Source organism: Mus caroli, unplaced genomic scaffold, assembly GCF_978045245.1.
Source record: "Mus caroli unplaced genomic scaffold, Mus_caroli_1 scaffold_2, whole genome shotgun sequence".
NCBI classification, from domain to species: domain Eukaryota; kingdom Metazoa; phylum Chordata; class Mammalia; order Rodentia; family Muridae; genus Mus; species Mus caroli.
In genome coordinates, this window is record NW_028227257.1 from 67,159,096 (window position 1) to 67,174,212 (window position 15,117).

At 42.5% G+C, this 15,117-nt stretch overlaps 1 protein-coding gene across 2 annotated transcripts in view; it reads right to left on the reverse strand.

Annotated features, from left to right (window-relative positions):
• Fmn1 (formin 1) overlaps positions 1 to 14,913 on the reverse strand; it is a 368,942-nt gene extending 354,029 nt beyond the window's left edge. The window contains exon 1 of one of the 2 annotated variants that reach the window (XM_085834577.1): positions 14,820 to 14,913. The gene's annotated coding sequence lies outside the window, so the exon portion shown is untranslated. The remainder of the gene's footprint in view (positions 1 to 14,819) is intronic. The other variant, XM_029474561.2, reaches the window with a different exon arrangement.
• Positions 14,914 to 15,117: the final 204 nt, after the last annotated feature.

A 15,117-nucleotide genomic window follows, 5' to 3' on the forward strand; every position in this document is an offset into this window, starting at 1 on the left:
AGAGAATTTCCAAGGTTTGGCTCATAATTGAGAGACAAACAATCTGTGTCTTTAAATCATGTGTTTCTTATTACTTAGTGATCACTTGTGACAGACTGGCATTTCTTCTACCTGTTTTAACACAATTTTTCACAAAACAAAAGTCTATGATGTTGGTAATAAGTATCCATTTTGCCTAGAAAGAACCTGATGCACAGACCGGGGCAGGTGGTTGTCTGTGGTTTCTCAGACAGTAAGTGGTGGATCTGGGATATTAATGTAGCTGGTTTGGGATCACAAGCTCTCAAGTCTCTTCAAGGACTGATCAGGACTCTGGAGTCACTGTGAAGACAGACCCCACTCTTTTGCTAGTTTTTCTCTGTCAATCACACCATATGGACTATTCAGCATATACCCTTGTGTTCTGATTGAGCACAAGAAACAGTGCACCTCCTGCAGTGCGGATGCAGAGGAAAGTAATGAACTTAGAGTGAGAAGCCTTGGCCTCAGGTCCAGTTTTATTAATTACTAACAGAGTGGGGAGATTCTTTGGCAAGTTTCTCAACGTCCCTTAACCATTTACAGTGTCATTCCATAACTCTTCAGGCAGAGAAAGGGACACACTTACTAAACTGCTTTTCTAGGTAAAGAGAAAATTCAGGGTGCACACAGGATGTGAATGGAGCTATCTAGAGCAAAAATAACCCACAAGATAGTAAGAGGTGAAAGGGAAGTTTAAGAAATTTAGATATAGGGAGAAAACACACATATTCATCAATAAGAACCAAAAGAAAAGCGATCAAAAGCATTGAAACTCTAGTGACACAGAGTAAAATTAACATGTTTTTAAAATTGCCTCTATTATTACAAAGCAATTGGTGTCAGCTTAAGGGAGACTCAGGCCATATCTACTCCTCCACCCCAGTATTTCCAAACCTCTTCTTTAATCTGGCCACTTGATTTGACATTTAACATATAGCACCTGAAGGGCTATCTTTAAGTTCCCCTACCTGGCCCATGTACAAAGGCAAAAGTCTTCAACTGGAGACCTTCTAGAGTTTTGACATGACAGTTGAAATCAGTGCATTATGGCTCTGTAGCCTGTTCTGGGACTCCAACCTCTCTAGTCATCTGTATTAGTCTGTATTTTTTAAAATAACAGAACTTATAGAATGAATCAATCTCTCTCTCTCTCTCTCTCTCTCTCTGGAGAAAGAATAAATTATTTGTTATTTCCCTTTGAGCTGAGAGCTGTGTTTTTGTATCAATAAGGAACAGACAAATGTTTCAGCGAATGTTGCTGGGCAAACTGGAAATCCATGTATAAAGAAATTAAACTAGAACCCCATTCTTACTCTATATGGCAATACATATACGTGTGTATATTATATATAATATATACACACGTATATGTATGCCATATATACATATATATATATATATATATATATACACATATATATGACTTATAGGCTGCAGTGGCAGAAAGTCCAAATATCTAATAGTTGCTCAGTATACAAGGCTGGATGTCCCAGATGGTCTTACACTGGAATCCTGAAGATGTAGGCTCTAATGCTGATGAAGGAATGTATCTGCTAGCAAGGTGAGGGCAAGCAGGCAAAGAGCAAAAGCTTCCTTCTTCAATGTCCTTAGAAAGGCTTCCAGCAGAAGGGATGGCCCAGATTGGAGGTGTGTCTTCCCAACTTAAGATCCAAACCAAAGGCATGCTTCTTGCCTCAAAGGTCTGGACTAGAAATAGGTTTATCCACTTTAGATGAAGCAAAAACATCTCTTACATGTGTGCCCTCGAAGTCTAGACTGTAAATCATTCTACTATAGCCAAGTTGACAACCAAGAATAGCCATCACATCCTCTATGGAATAAGGTTTGCTTCAACCCTACTATCTTAGTTTGGGTTTTTATTGCTGTGATGAGACACCATAACCATGGCAAGTCTTATAAAGGAAAACATTTAACTGGAGATGGCTTACAGTTTCAGAGGTTTAGTTCATTACCATCATGTCAAGAAACATGGCAGCATGCAAGCAGATATGTTGCTGGAGAAGGAGCTGTGAATTCTGTATCTTGATATAGATAGTAGCAGTGAGTACCACATTAGGCCTAGCTTGAGTAACTAAGACCTCAACGTCTACCCCCTCAGTGACACTTCCTCCAAGCACACCTACTCCAGCAAAGACCACACCTCCTAATAGTGTCACTCCCTATGGGCCAAGCATTCAAATACATGTATGTGTGGGCCTATAGGAATGGTTCCTATCTAAACCACCACATCTATTATGCCAAAGAATTCAGATGCTCAGATGCCTCTGAACTCATAGTCTTTGGGACAGAGCATCCCTGATCCCTACCTTTAGCATAGTAGGACCAAGTTCACATAGACTCAAGTTCTAATGCCAGCTCTTTCATTTTTAGCATGACAACCTGAGAGAGCTATATAATCTCTGGATGCCTTTATTTCTCATCCTTGAAATACAGCTAATGATACCTGGTAGCATCTATTGAATAGTATGGTGTCTGGCAGATAGTAAGGGTTATACAGGGATTTGCTATTATTACATTATGCTCTAGACCCTCTTATTGAATCAAATCCCAGTGGACATTGCCTCTTACTGCCAATGAGTCTTTCATGGTGTGGCTATTTTTACTATACTTCAGGTTGCCAGGCAATGGTAGCACACGCCTTTAATCCAGCACTTGGGAGGTAGAGGCAGGAGGATTTCTGAGTTCGAGGCCAGCCTGGTTTACAGAGTGAGTTCCAGGACAGCCAGGGCTACACAGAATAACCCTGTCTCGAAAAAAACAAAACAAACAAACAAACAAAAAACAAAACAAAACTAAAACCACCACCACCACCATAACAACAACAACAACAAATTCCGGGCACACCTGCCGTTTAGAGTTTCTAGTACAAGGCACATATTCCTCCCTGGGCCTCTGGACATGCTCTTCTGTATGGAATGTGATTCCTCTCTGTCATTCATATACATTACTCTAATTTTTCCCATATATTTCAAAGCTGTACATTTTTACATCAGGTTCTATCCCTGCCTGCCACTTTTGTAGAAGTGTCGCACGTGACTTTTCTAGAGCAGCCAACTCCCCCGCTTCTGAGCCCTTTTTTTAAACTTGTAACCACTACTGTTGGTGTCCAGCCATATGCTCTCCACATCCACACCACACAGAGAAGGCTGCCAAGGCTTTCTGTTCAGTGGCCTTGCTTTGTCCGTGGGAACAATTCTTCTCTGCAAACAGACTGGCTTTGGAACAGATTAGAGTAGCAGACTGAAACATCCCGATGAGGCAAATTTGGGGATCTGTGACCTAAGAATCTAAATTCCAGGTCTTAACAGGAAGCTACTGGGGAGTTTTAAAATCTGGGAGAAGCATGATTTTGCTACTGTTTTGTGGAATACAAACTGAGCAAGAGTCTACCCAAAGAAGATCTTCGACGTCAGGCTCATCCACTTGGTTATCAGAAAGGGAGTAAATCTTACGCTTTCCTAGGCACGAGGCAGGTATAAAGAAACACTGCATAAACAGGCATGCAATTTACCGGTTGCATGAACTTCCCAGGGGTGGGTGGCAATGAAAAGAAGATTCAGAAATGCTGATGTAGACTGTGAGAGAGGGCTGTAGGTGCCTTCTTAGTACCGGCCATCCATTGGCCTGGAATGGCCCCAGGAGCCTCCTGGACCAGTAACCCTAAAACTGCCCCATCACCTCATGTTTCCTTGGAGCTGCGCAGACACTGACTCATTTCACATTCTCAATGGGAAGATGGTCCAGTAAGATAAGATGGTCTATTTGCAAGTCACCTTCTCTGAACACTGATGCTCCTGTTTGCAAAGTCTCCGGAAGTACAAGTGAAGGAAGGAAAAAAGTCGCAAGAGGTGCACAGGGCAGTGCAGACACTGTGCACCTCAGCGGGACCTCTGGGCCCCACGTTTCTCGGTTCTCTTCCTGCCGAGAGATTCTATCTGCCTCCCACCAGATGAATTCCTGGGCTTTCACCAGAAGTCTTACACTGGTCTCATCCCCTGGAAATCCTGGGTAGGCAGGTAGTCTTTTGTTTGAACATCCCAATTGTTGTATTAAAAACGCTAAAAATGCCAATAGCTGCTATTTCTTACGCACTTAGGGAGATACTGTGGTATTTATCTACATTATTTTATTTAATACTCGCACTGGTAACCCTATTTTATAGAAATAAAACTAAGGCTTAGGGGAGTGAAATGGCTTTCCTGATACTAGATATCTAGTAATGGAGACCCTGCACTGAGCCCCCTTCTAACTCTTAGACTGCACATACACGGCTCAGCACCTCACCTCATTGGATCACAATCAACCAAATGCATCTCTTTCCTCTATGATCTTCAACAAGCAGAGGCCCAGAGCCGGTGCCATGAATTTTACAATCAACACCTTTTATAAAACTCCAGGATATTACTTGCCGAAACTCAGCTCTGTCATGAATAAAATAGGGGCAGTAAATGCCTTCCTATCAGATCAAGACAAAAATCAGGCATGTTTAATGCACTTACCACAGCAAATGGTAACGATTTAGTAAAACACATATTTACCTAAAGTGACTATGGAATGGCAGGTCTCATGTGTGGACAATGTAAAAAAAAACAGTTGCCATGGAGCTGACTTACTATGAATGTACTGCATGTTGGTGGCACTCTTTGAGTACAGGGACTATGGATGATTTAATATGGATTTTTCTATGGAAATTCCTGGTGCTAAGTCAATATGCAGTAACATTTTGGTGAGTAAACAATAATGTTAGCAGATTAAACAATGTCTTAGATCCAGAGTGTTAGAGATACGTTAACACGGTGGGCTGACATTTATCTAACAGTAGGAAAAATACTTTTAAATGAAGTACAAAGGAAACGTCCCCAGGGTTTGCATGGATGGGAGCCATTGAAGCCCAGCACTACCAGTATATGACTTCCACCTGTTTACTCACAGCCCAGAACAGAATAACAAAACAGAGCAACGCAAAAGGAAGAATATATTTACTAATACTCAAGCATAGAGTGGGAGGGGGAAGTCTCTGCTCATCTTTAAGATGGTGGTACTCAATCAATATTGTATGAGGACAGCAGTGTGTAAGCATAGCTTATCTTTAACCAAAATTCATATTATTTTTAGCCAGAGTGTTCAGAGATATAACATATCTGAAAATGTGGTCAATTGAGTTGAAATTTCATTATTAGTTTAGTTTCATTTACTTTAGTTTGTTGGACTTACAAAAATTATACTATTTTCATTATATTTGTTTATTCATTCTTACACAAATATTTACAAATATCCGGGTATATAATGTCTGGAATAATATGGTTAATAATGGGAATTATAGTATGAGATAATTTTTAATCATTTTCATAATCTCATAATTTTTGCCCTCATTGGAATTCTTGATAATCAACATATATTATTTTCATAAAGTGGGTTCAGGGCTGGGAAGATGGTTTACACATGCAAGTTCTATGGACATTTCCTTTATACTGCATCTTCAGGTATTTTAACTACAGTTAGATAATGTCAACCTACCTTAACACAAAGCACTTGCCATGAAATTATGGGGACTAGAGTTTGGATCTCAAAAATCAACATAAATGTCAGGTTGGATACTGAGTTCCTCCTGGTCCCCCCACCACCACTCAAAAGGTAGAGATTGGATCTTCAGAGCAATCTGGCCAGCTAGACTAGCAGAAATGATGAGTCCTGGCTTCAGTAAGAGACTTTGTCTTCTCATAAGAATGGAGCAACCAAGGAAGACACTTCTGGCCTCCAAAGGCAGACATACATGAATACACACACCCATGCAAATATATATGCACACACATCATAGCAATTAAAAAGCATATTCATTTAGGAAATATTTACGCTGCTATCACTTGAAACAATTCAAGGAATCAACTCATTTCACGTAAAAATCTGCAGCCCCTGTGCTTAGCACTATCATAATCATATTCTGAAAGTTATTTATTTTTTCAATTTTTGTGAACAACTTATTGGCTGTAAACAGCTTTAATCACCGTTGACTATAATAAACAGGATAAATACTTATTGCCTTTACTTTTGGAAATGCCTCTGCCAATCAAACTTTGTAGCTTTTGTATATGTTTTAATGAAAGAAGAGAGATTTCGTAAAACTATGTTGGTGACGTGCTATAACTCCTACAGCATACTGTCAAAGCAGGGCTGGCATGCCTAGTCCATGAGTTAGTGTTATTCACAGGGAAAATGATACAATCTTTAATCTAAAGAAAACATGGATATTAGTCACTGTGCCCCATCCCCTCTCAGTGCTGGCCTCTCTCCCCAATTGCAGCTCTTATGGATACCTATCCCACCTTGCCTTGAACTAACACTCTACCATAAAAGGAAACCTCATGGCAGTCCAGATAGCTCTAAATATAAATGTCTCTCTTATTCTGAGCCAAATCTATTTCCATCAATTTCTTGTTCTCAAACTTGTACTGTAATCCAGCTCCTCTCCTGTCCAACCCTGTTAATCTCCTGCCCATCTTTCCAGAAATACCTCATCCTGGCTCTACTGTCCCCACCTCTCAAGACATCTGTTGAATGCAAGAGATACCAGCCTTGAAAATCATGATTATTTAACTCTCTCTGGGGGTCAAGACAGTGCCTAGAACTAAAAACAAAAAATTTAAACCATGCCAAAGTGTGTTCAGGAATCACAAACTCAGTTCATGCGACTGTCACTTTAAATTATTCGATGGGCACATCCTACCTAAGTGGCTAGATGCTATCTTACTATCACTTCGAAGACCTATCTTGGATTTCAGTTTCCTCTTCACCCTGGCTTTGTTTTTTGCCAAACTGGTGATCATTCTGGCATTACTTTTGGCTGGATGTGGCTGAAGCTGGGTACTGAGCCACCTTAATCAAAATCAGAAGCAAACATGATGCCATGGGACTCACAGAGCATCTCATGAAATCAGAGAAAGGGAAGAGTGAGCCAGAGGCAGGAAAAAGCAGAAGCCAAGCCTCCAGAAGGGGGCGTCTCAGGCTGAAAGTGCCTGGAGCACTTCTCTGTAACTTAAGTGCTCAAGTGACTCCTACACATGGCTATCCTTTAATCCAAAACTCTGGTTTGGAAAAAAAAAATAAGTTGTGTTGCCCTACCTGGATGAAAAGTAAATTGTTCATTTAAATAGGTGTAGCCAGGGTGTGAATATATGGGCCTTATAGATCATCCTTAGATGAAATGAAGTTTTAACAATGGATCCCAAGTTACTGTGTCTCTAGAGCAGCGTTTTTTCAACCTGTGAGTTGTGACTCCCAAAAGGCCATTGAAAAACACAGATATTTGCATTACAATTCATAACAGTAGCAAAATTACAGTTATAAAGTAGCAACAAAAGTAATTTTCTGGACGGTGGTCACTACAACATGAGGAACTGTATTAAAGGGTCAAAGCACCAGGAAGGTTGAGAGCCACTGCTCTAGAGCAGAGGAATATTCAGAGATATTAATCTATATTTTTATTTCCCTACTTTCCTCCTTGACAGTCATCAACATGTGCAGTTAACCTATCAGGAGAAACGGGGAAAGGAGAAAAAGAGAAACAGGTGGTGAATAGTTCTAGCTTCCCCGAATCCAAGATCCTTAGAATTTCTCAGAAGAATATGAAAACTTCTTCGAGAATTTCTTGGAGGCTGTTAAACAAGAGGTATATTTTTATATATGAAGAGTCCTGAAGAAACATGAAAGGATTCTCCCAGAGTCCTTGGGGGATGGGGGGGGGGGAGATGGAAAGACCCTGAAGGAATGTAGCTCTAAGGAGGATAGAGGCCAACTGTTCAACCTTCACAAAAAGAACATGATTAAACCAGAAATTAAAGCTGTTTGTTATAAATACAGTGGCAAGATTCTTGTCCTGTGGCTGTCCTCACTGATGGAGTTTCTTACCTGCTAGGCTTGAATGAGAAAGACAAGAGCAAATGAGACTTGCAGTGCTTCTGCCACCCCAGTCTGGATTGCTCCAGCCCAGTGAAAGCCCACCCTACTTCTTTTAAAAATGTGCACAACAGTTTTTTCAAACCCTCTTGTAGTTCATGACATTCATTTTTCTTATGCTATTCCCCAGGCCCATGACACAGCCCTCTGTGTGCATCCTTGGGCTGGACCCTTCTCTCTTCTTGCACATGTCTCCTCCCTAACAGATGTGGCTCAGGCAGAGGTTCTACCATGCTTTATCATTTGTCCAGCTTGTGACTTACATTTCATAATAGTGATAAGTTGGCAGCTATGGATAGGCTTCATCCTAAAGTGAAAATGGGTGTGTGTGTGGGGGGGGGAGGGAAGAGCCAAGCCACTCAAACTGACTCTAGGGTTTGACTGCCCTTTGCCCTCTTCACGTTTGGATCAGTGGGGCAAATGCTTTCAGAAAGGAGCTCAGTGATGTAATGAATGAAGCCAGGGTGTCAGGTGACCTGGATCTATTCTTAGCTGTGCTATTGAACAGGAGTGACCTTGGGCAAGTCATTTTTCACATCCAAATCTCACTGTATTCTACCATGCAATAAAAGAAACACCTCGTTACCTCCTTTCAGAATAATGTGGGTGTAAAAATTATGCACATGTTGCATAATGTTGATCAAGAAAACATGTTTTCTTTAGTAATCTGTCACTGCTTTTCTTAAGATACTGTAGTTTCATGGAGTTTTGGGTTTTAAAATATTCCTAAAAATTAGAATTTATGTATGTTTGCAACGCTTAACACAGGGACTAGCTTAAGCCAAATCAGAAGGTGGGCTTAACACAGAGACAGTACCCTCCACTATGCATGAATGTGCTAACCTTATTTACCTGAGACTTGAATGGATGTCAAAGCCAGAATTCTAAAGCCCTGCCAATCGCCTAAGGATAAAAGATAGAGGAAGATGCCACAGAAGAAGCAGAGACACATGGAGATGAGGACACTGTCAAACAAGGCCAGGACTGGTGCCAACTCTATAAATGAATCCCACTTTCTGCAGATCTGTTAGCTTTTAAAAAAATCTTTTCGCAAAGCTTTCCAAATCCATGTTAGGCTTAGAGATTTGTCCTAAGTGACTGTCTTCATCTAAAAAGGGAACAGATGACCATTTCAATGAGTATACAAAGCTGTTCTTGCTTTCCACTAGATCTGTACTCAAAATATTGCACTATATTTATGGCTTATCCTGCTTTAAAGTAAAATAAATTAAAACCAGGAGTATTCTCACCGGCCTACTAGGGCAGAGAAAGTAGAATACAAGCCTAGCAAGTGGGTAAAACACTAAGCAGATTCGACTTAAAACTGTGCCCTGGAGCGAACATGCTGACCTGTCTGAGTCCTGGCCCCCTCTTCTGTCCAAGACGCTCAGTGTCACTTCTCTGTGCACAAGAGGGGCCAGCACAGAAAGGAACCAAGGCAAGGAGACTAAATTCTTGTATTAGGCCCATGATGAGCTCGGTGGTAGGGGGGTGGAATTGGGGGGCAAGGAGGGTAGATCTCACTGCCTGCCATTAGAATATATCTGTTAAGGATATTTTTCTTCTGTAGATGATTAGGTTGCATGGACTGTGTGTTGGAATGCTGTAAACCTAGCTCTGTTAGTATGAATGGGGCTAAGAGCTCAAGGTGTGCTCCTTGTCCGTGAACCCATCAAAGTAGAAGTACACATCCTACATCTTACCCTGTAACATGGCCGTTCATAACCTGTGATTTGGGTCCCCCATCCTACATATCAGATACTTACATGGCAATTCAGAACAGTAGAAAACGTACAGTTATGAAGTAGCAATGAAATAATTTTATGGTTGGGGTTCACCACAACATGAGGAACTGTATTAAAAGGCCACAGCACTAAGAAAGTTGAGAACCACTGTTATGCTTACACACAAACTATCCTGTAGATAATAAGAGACAAGGTTTTTTTTTTTTTTTTTTTTTCTTACTGGATGGGGAAATTTTACTTACTGTCTCTTGAGAACCAAACACTTTTAAACACAACAATTTATGTTTACTTCTCTCAGAGGTGAAATATTATTGACTATTTTTTCATAACAGCCATCCCAAAATATTTTCTACCTCCTAGTGCAGCAATTTTACACCAGCAAAGTACAGAAACCTAGCTTTTTTTGTACTCAGAAAAGCTGATACTGTGGGCAGAGATGCTGGCACTTGGGTGGAGCCCTCAGCAAGCTAGAGCGGCACCCTGTTCACCCCCTACCCCAGAAGGGTGCCTTCTCTCAAACAATTTCATTTGCACTTCATTTGCATCAGGGTCAGGTTTAGGAAACAAGAATTACTACAGTGAACAGGTCAGTGGGGATGGTTAATCCTACTAAGCAGGCAGGCTCTCTCTGAAACACCTGTAAATTTTCCTCCCACGTTGCATAGCAGGTGCTCCGGGAAAACCCATCAGACCTGGAGGACTCAGAGTAGATGCCCACGTGGTTTCACGGCCGAATGGCTATGGCTGGAAGCTCCTTTAACAACAGTACTGCTCTATTTGACGGAGTTTTTAAAAATGTGGCAATGAGGTCATTCAAGGTCTCCCAGCTTCTTTCCCCCAGACCATGCCCCAGTGCATTCTCACCAAGATGGGAAAGCTCAAGGCTGGGCTGAGAGGATTGGACCTGTCAGTAGAGACATGATGCTCTTTCCTGTGCCGCTTTGTATCTGCCCTCCCTACACTGCTGCTTCTCAATTAATGTCCCAACCCTGATAGAAAACACAGATGCTAAAAAGTCCTGCCTGGCTCTGAAATACGGCCCCTGTCACCCGGAAGACCAAAGGAAAATGTGTTTAATTCAAAGTACATTAGTATTTAAGAGCAATCTGACCCTTTAGAAGGAGAAGGGGGGTGATTGTAATAAAACAGAACACAAGACAAGTCACTTCTGATTAAGGTAGGGAAGGAGATAAGTTGGATTGGAGAAAGGAATAAAAAGGGGCATGGTTAGAAGCCGACTTCCTACAGAGAACTTCAGAGGGTTCAGCTTAGGAAAGCAGAGGTAGGGAGGCCCAATGAAGGCCCAGCTCCTTCACAGTCACCCAGGCATTAGGGTAGTGTATATTCAAAGGCTGTGTGGATAAAGAAAATTACTAGAAAATCCCATTACCTTGAGGCTTTTTTTTTTCTGTCCACCAAAAGACCTGAAAACTCTAAGACATAGACCCTGTCCATTCCTCGGTTTCCAGCTTTTCATGCTGACAAGGACAGCAGGCCGTACCCACCCAACCTCCTCCCACTATGGTAATTATTGTTTTATAGGGCGCACGGATTACTGCTTTCTCAGCAGCTCAGCATAGACCCTAAACACAGGGACGTTTCATTTCCTTCCAAGAGACAGCCTGTTGGTGCAGGCTCACCTTTGCTTCCCATGGTTTAGCTTCTCTGCAGAGATCAAGGATGTCAGGGGAATGACTGTAACTTTTGTGGGTACACAGGCTGAGGCTTGCTGAGAATCAAGCTGATTTTTAAGTCAAACACTATGGACATCCAAAAAAAAAAAAAAAAAAACTAACAACAACATAAAAAAAAAAAACCACCAAAAACATATAGCTGATGTTAAAATTTGGCCTAGAAGAAGGGACAAGCAACTCCAAACAGGATCAAACTGCCAACAGTGGGATTACTGCAGGTTCTTCAACATCATCCATGATGATCTTTCTCACTTATACAAATAAAGTTTTAATTAAAAACTTAAAAGCAAGGTCATCCAAAACAATATTTGTTCTGCAACAACATGTATGAGCCTGAAGCTTTAACATAAAATAGGCCGTGGAGCACTGTACACTGATCAGCAGGTCAGATCTTCATATCTCTATCAAGCATGTTAACCATCACTATGCCAAGCTCCACACCGTTCCCTTCTTTTCTTCCTTTGTGCTATCAACATTATATCTGGATACGACAAAAGACCAGGATATGAAACTCAACCCTCAGACAAGCATTATATCTAGAGCACCTTGTTCCCTGACCAAAGCATTTAACACAGACAGGCTAAACCTGTGGATCAAGTGCAGTTCTTTCCTGGGACTTTTCTCTTAGACTTGAAGAAGGGAGCAGCCCTGGGTGATGGAGCTGGAAGGATGTTTATCTAAGAGTTTATGAAGGAACCGAGAGGGCAGGGTCTGTAACAGAACAGAGTAAAGTCAACAGGAGAGAGAAAAGCAGAGGTAAAAGATATCTGGCAAATAAAATTAAAATAAAACAAAACACCCAAAGACAAAGAGCTAGAAAACAGGATGGCAACTTCAGAAGCCTCTGAAAGTCACAACCCACTTCCTCCCTGGGCTGTTAGGATCTGGCTGGGTTTAGTTAGGTGACACCCAAATGCTCACCAATTTCCTTAGGATCCTTTCTACTGGATTTCTACCCCACACAATAGAAAATATCCTACTAATATAAAAGATAATAAACTTCAAATTTCAAAGTATCCCCCTCCCCAGAGTAGATAGAATGATGTTAACGTCTCTGTATAAGAGACATGAGCCACATAGTGATTCAGTGAGTCTGTCTAGTTTGTATTCTTGGAAAAGAATAATGCTGCTACACTGAGTTTCTTCAGGGTGGTGATTTAGAGTTTTAGAGTTGCTTCAATTCCCACAGACATTTGAATAAAAGCTGTTTGACTTCCCCTGGGCAGGAGCCAATGCATTTACTAATGATTCTGCAGAAAGTACAGTTTATCAAGTCAGTGTGGTGAACAGCCACTGGGGGGGGGGGGAGCGGGGGCAGCCCAGGACAGACCAAAGAGACCAAAGAGAAGTCCTCTCTCAGGCTTCTTTTCTAATACATCTTAACTGAGAGCTACTAAGCATTTGTACAGGCTGGAGCAAGACATGGCTGTGTAAACACAGATGGCCTCAATCGGTGGGACCCTTCTAAGAGGCAACCCTATTGAGAATCTGAGATAATCACCCCCTAGTAGCAGATGTACTAAGATCTAAACTAAACACAGAGAGGAGAGAGTCAGAGAGAGAGAGAGAGAGAGTCAGAGAGAGAGAGAGAGACTGTTTAGGGCCTTTATCATTCTTGTTGGCTAGCATTACTAACAGCACTGATCATTAATTCTGCCACATCTGCCAGGAACTACTCTTTACTTCTCCAACTTCCCCATGAGAGGAGAGGTGAGATGGCCTAGTTCAAGAAGATGACTTATCAAAAAGTCACTCACCTAATGCATGGCTGTCCCAGGATTTGAACCTACATCTAACAGGCTTATGAGCTTAACCATTATGATCCTCTGACAGCTATTAGCCATTGTTTCCCTCCAACAAGGTTACTATTTCCTTGTCCCCATGCCCAGAGACCTGTCAATTGTTGGTGTTGCCACTAGATTGCATACTCTTGAGAGAAAGGAAGATTGGTGTTTAGTTGTCTCTGGCTGAGGAGAATCCAGAGCTTGGGGATACTCTAAAGCAAGGAGTCTGATGAAGGGTAACCTGATATTTGATTCTCAGCTTTAATGCTTTCTTCCTAAAAGGGGGCAAATAAATCAGAGACCTAATAGACCTTGCAGCAAGCTCTGGATAGAGCTAAGAAATGGTTGTTGAATCTTAGAGGTATACCTAGAAAATGTCTTCTGGTGTAGACAACAGATCTCTCTCTCTCTCTCTCTCTCTCTCTCTCTCTCTCTCTCTCTCTCTCTCTCTCTCTCTCTCTGGAACTTAGATCTCCCATGGTGACACAGCCACAGTGACAGATACCCCATCTGCAAACACAAATACCAAACTAGCTTTGGCACACCTGGAGCGACTGTGGGAGAAAGCCAGATGCTTTGCTGCTAGACCAGGTCTTCACAAAGGCTTGGATCTGGACCTTCATCTCATTATGGGTATAATTTGTATTACACAGTTCTATACTACAGACCCCAGACTCTGCATTCAGCCCATCAGGACAGAGTCAGTGCCAACATCAACCTCTCGAGGAGTTAGGAAGCAGAAATGCTGATGATTTAAACAGGAAGCTTTCCTTTGGAAATCTGTTGCAAGTGGAAATGCTGCCCTCCCCCACCCAACACACACACACACACACACACACACACACTGCTCCCAGCTAGTTGTCCTTGGATTAAAAGGATGCTTGGTTGTGGCCTCTGGAGACAAGGACGCTGCCTGCTATTTGAAGGAGGGGTGTCCAGCACTTACATAGAGGAGAAACAGAGTCAGCCTTTGGAGAGTTAGTGAGTTCTGATGGAGGAAGATAGGATGCTGATGGTGATGGCTGTGATGATGACAAAATGATGGCAGAAGAAAATGGTAATGGTGAATGTCACCTACGCATACAAGCACAGTGCATCAACAGACACCTAGTCATTGCCAAGATAAACATGAAGCAGCTTCTATTCTCAATCTAACTTCACTGCAGTGCAATTGCATCGTAAAAAAGAAGAAGAAGAAGAAATGAAGAAATGGAGACAGACAGACAGAGACAGACAGATAGACCGAGGTCTAAATGACAGCTTGCATCCTTCCCTCTTTGGCCCTCAAACCCTCCCGGTGTTCCTGTGCCAAGCAGGAATGAGACTGCACTGACTGGTCAAGAAGGCTAGGGTCTGAGAGTTAACGATATGAGTTCCTTGAGTTCTGTAGAGAGGGATGTTGGGGTGATTCTAGAGGGCTACCAACGTACTTCCTGGCACCCAGCAGCCCGGCTGCGGAGCAGGAGGAACCTACTGGAGGGGAAGCTAAGGTAGGAGGCTTAACAGCTCTGACCAGAACCTCAAAGCCGGAGAGGCCAAGCAGACAGCCTTTGGCTGGGAAGAAGAGTGGGGCAGGAGGTCAGGAAGAAAGATTCTTTTACCTGACCAGGTGCAGCAGCGGGAGCAGCTGCTGCGAGGGATGCCTCCGCGCTCCAGTCCCGAGCCAGAGCGGTGAAGCGGTCGCTGTGCCTTCCACCGCCGAGGCCCCGCCCCTAGCCACAGGCTCCGCCTCCCTAGCACGCGCCAGCTTGACAGGCTGTTTGGGGGAGGTGTGCAATGGACTGATAGACAGTCATCTCGACCAATGGGAATGTGCAGCGGCTGCCTAGCCAGGGGATGGGAAGGCGGGCAGAAAACCGCAGCGCCAAAATAACTGACCGAGCGCGATTCCTGGCAGGA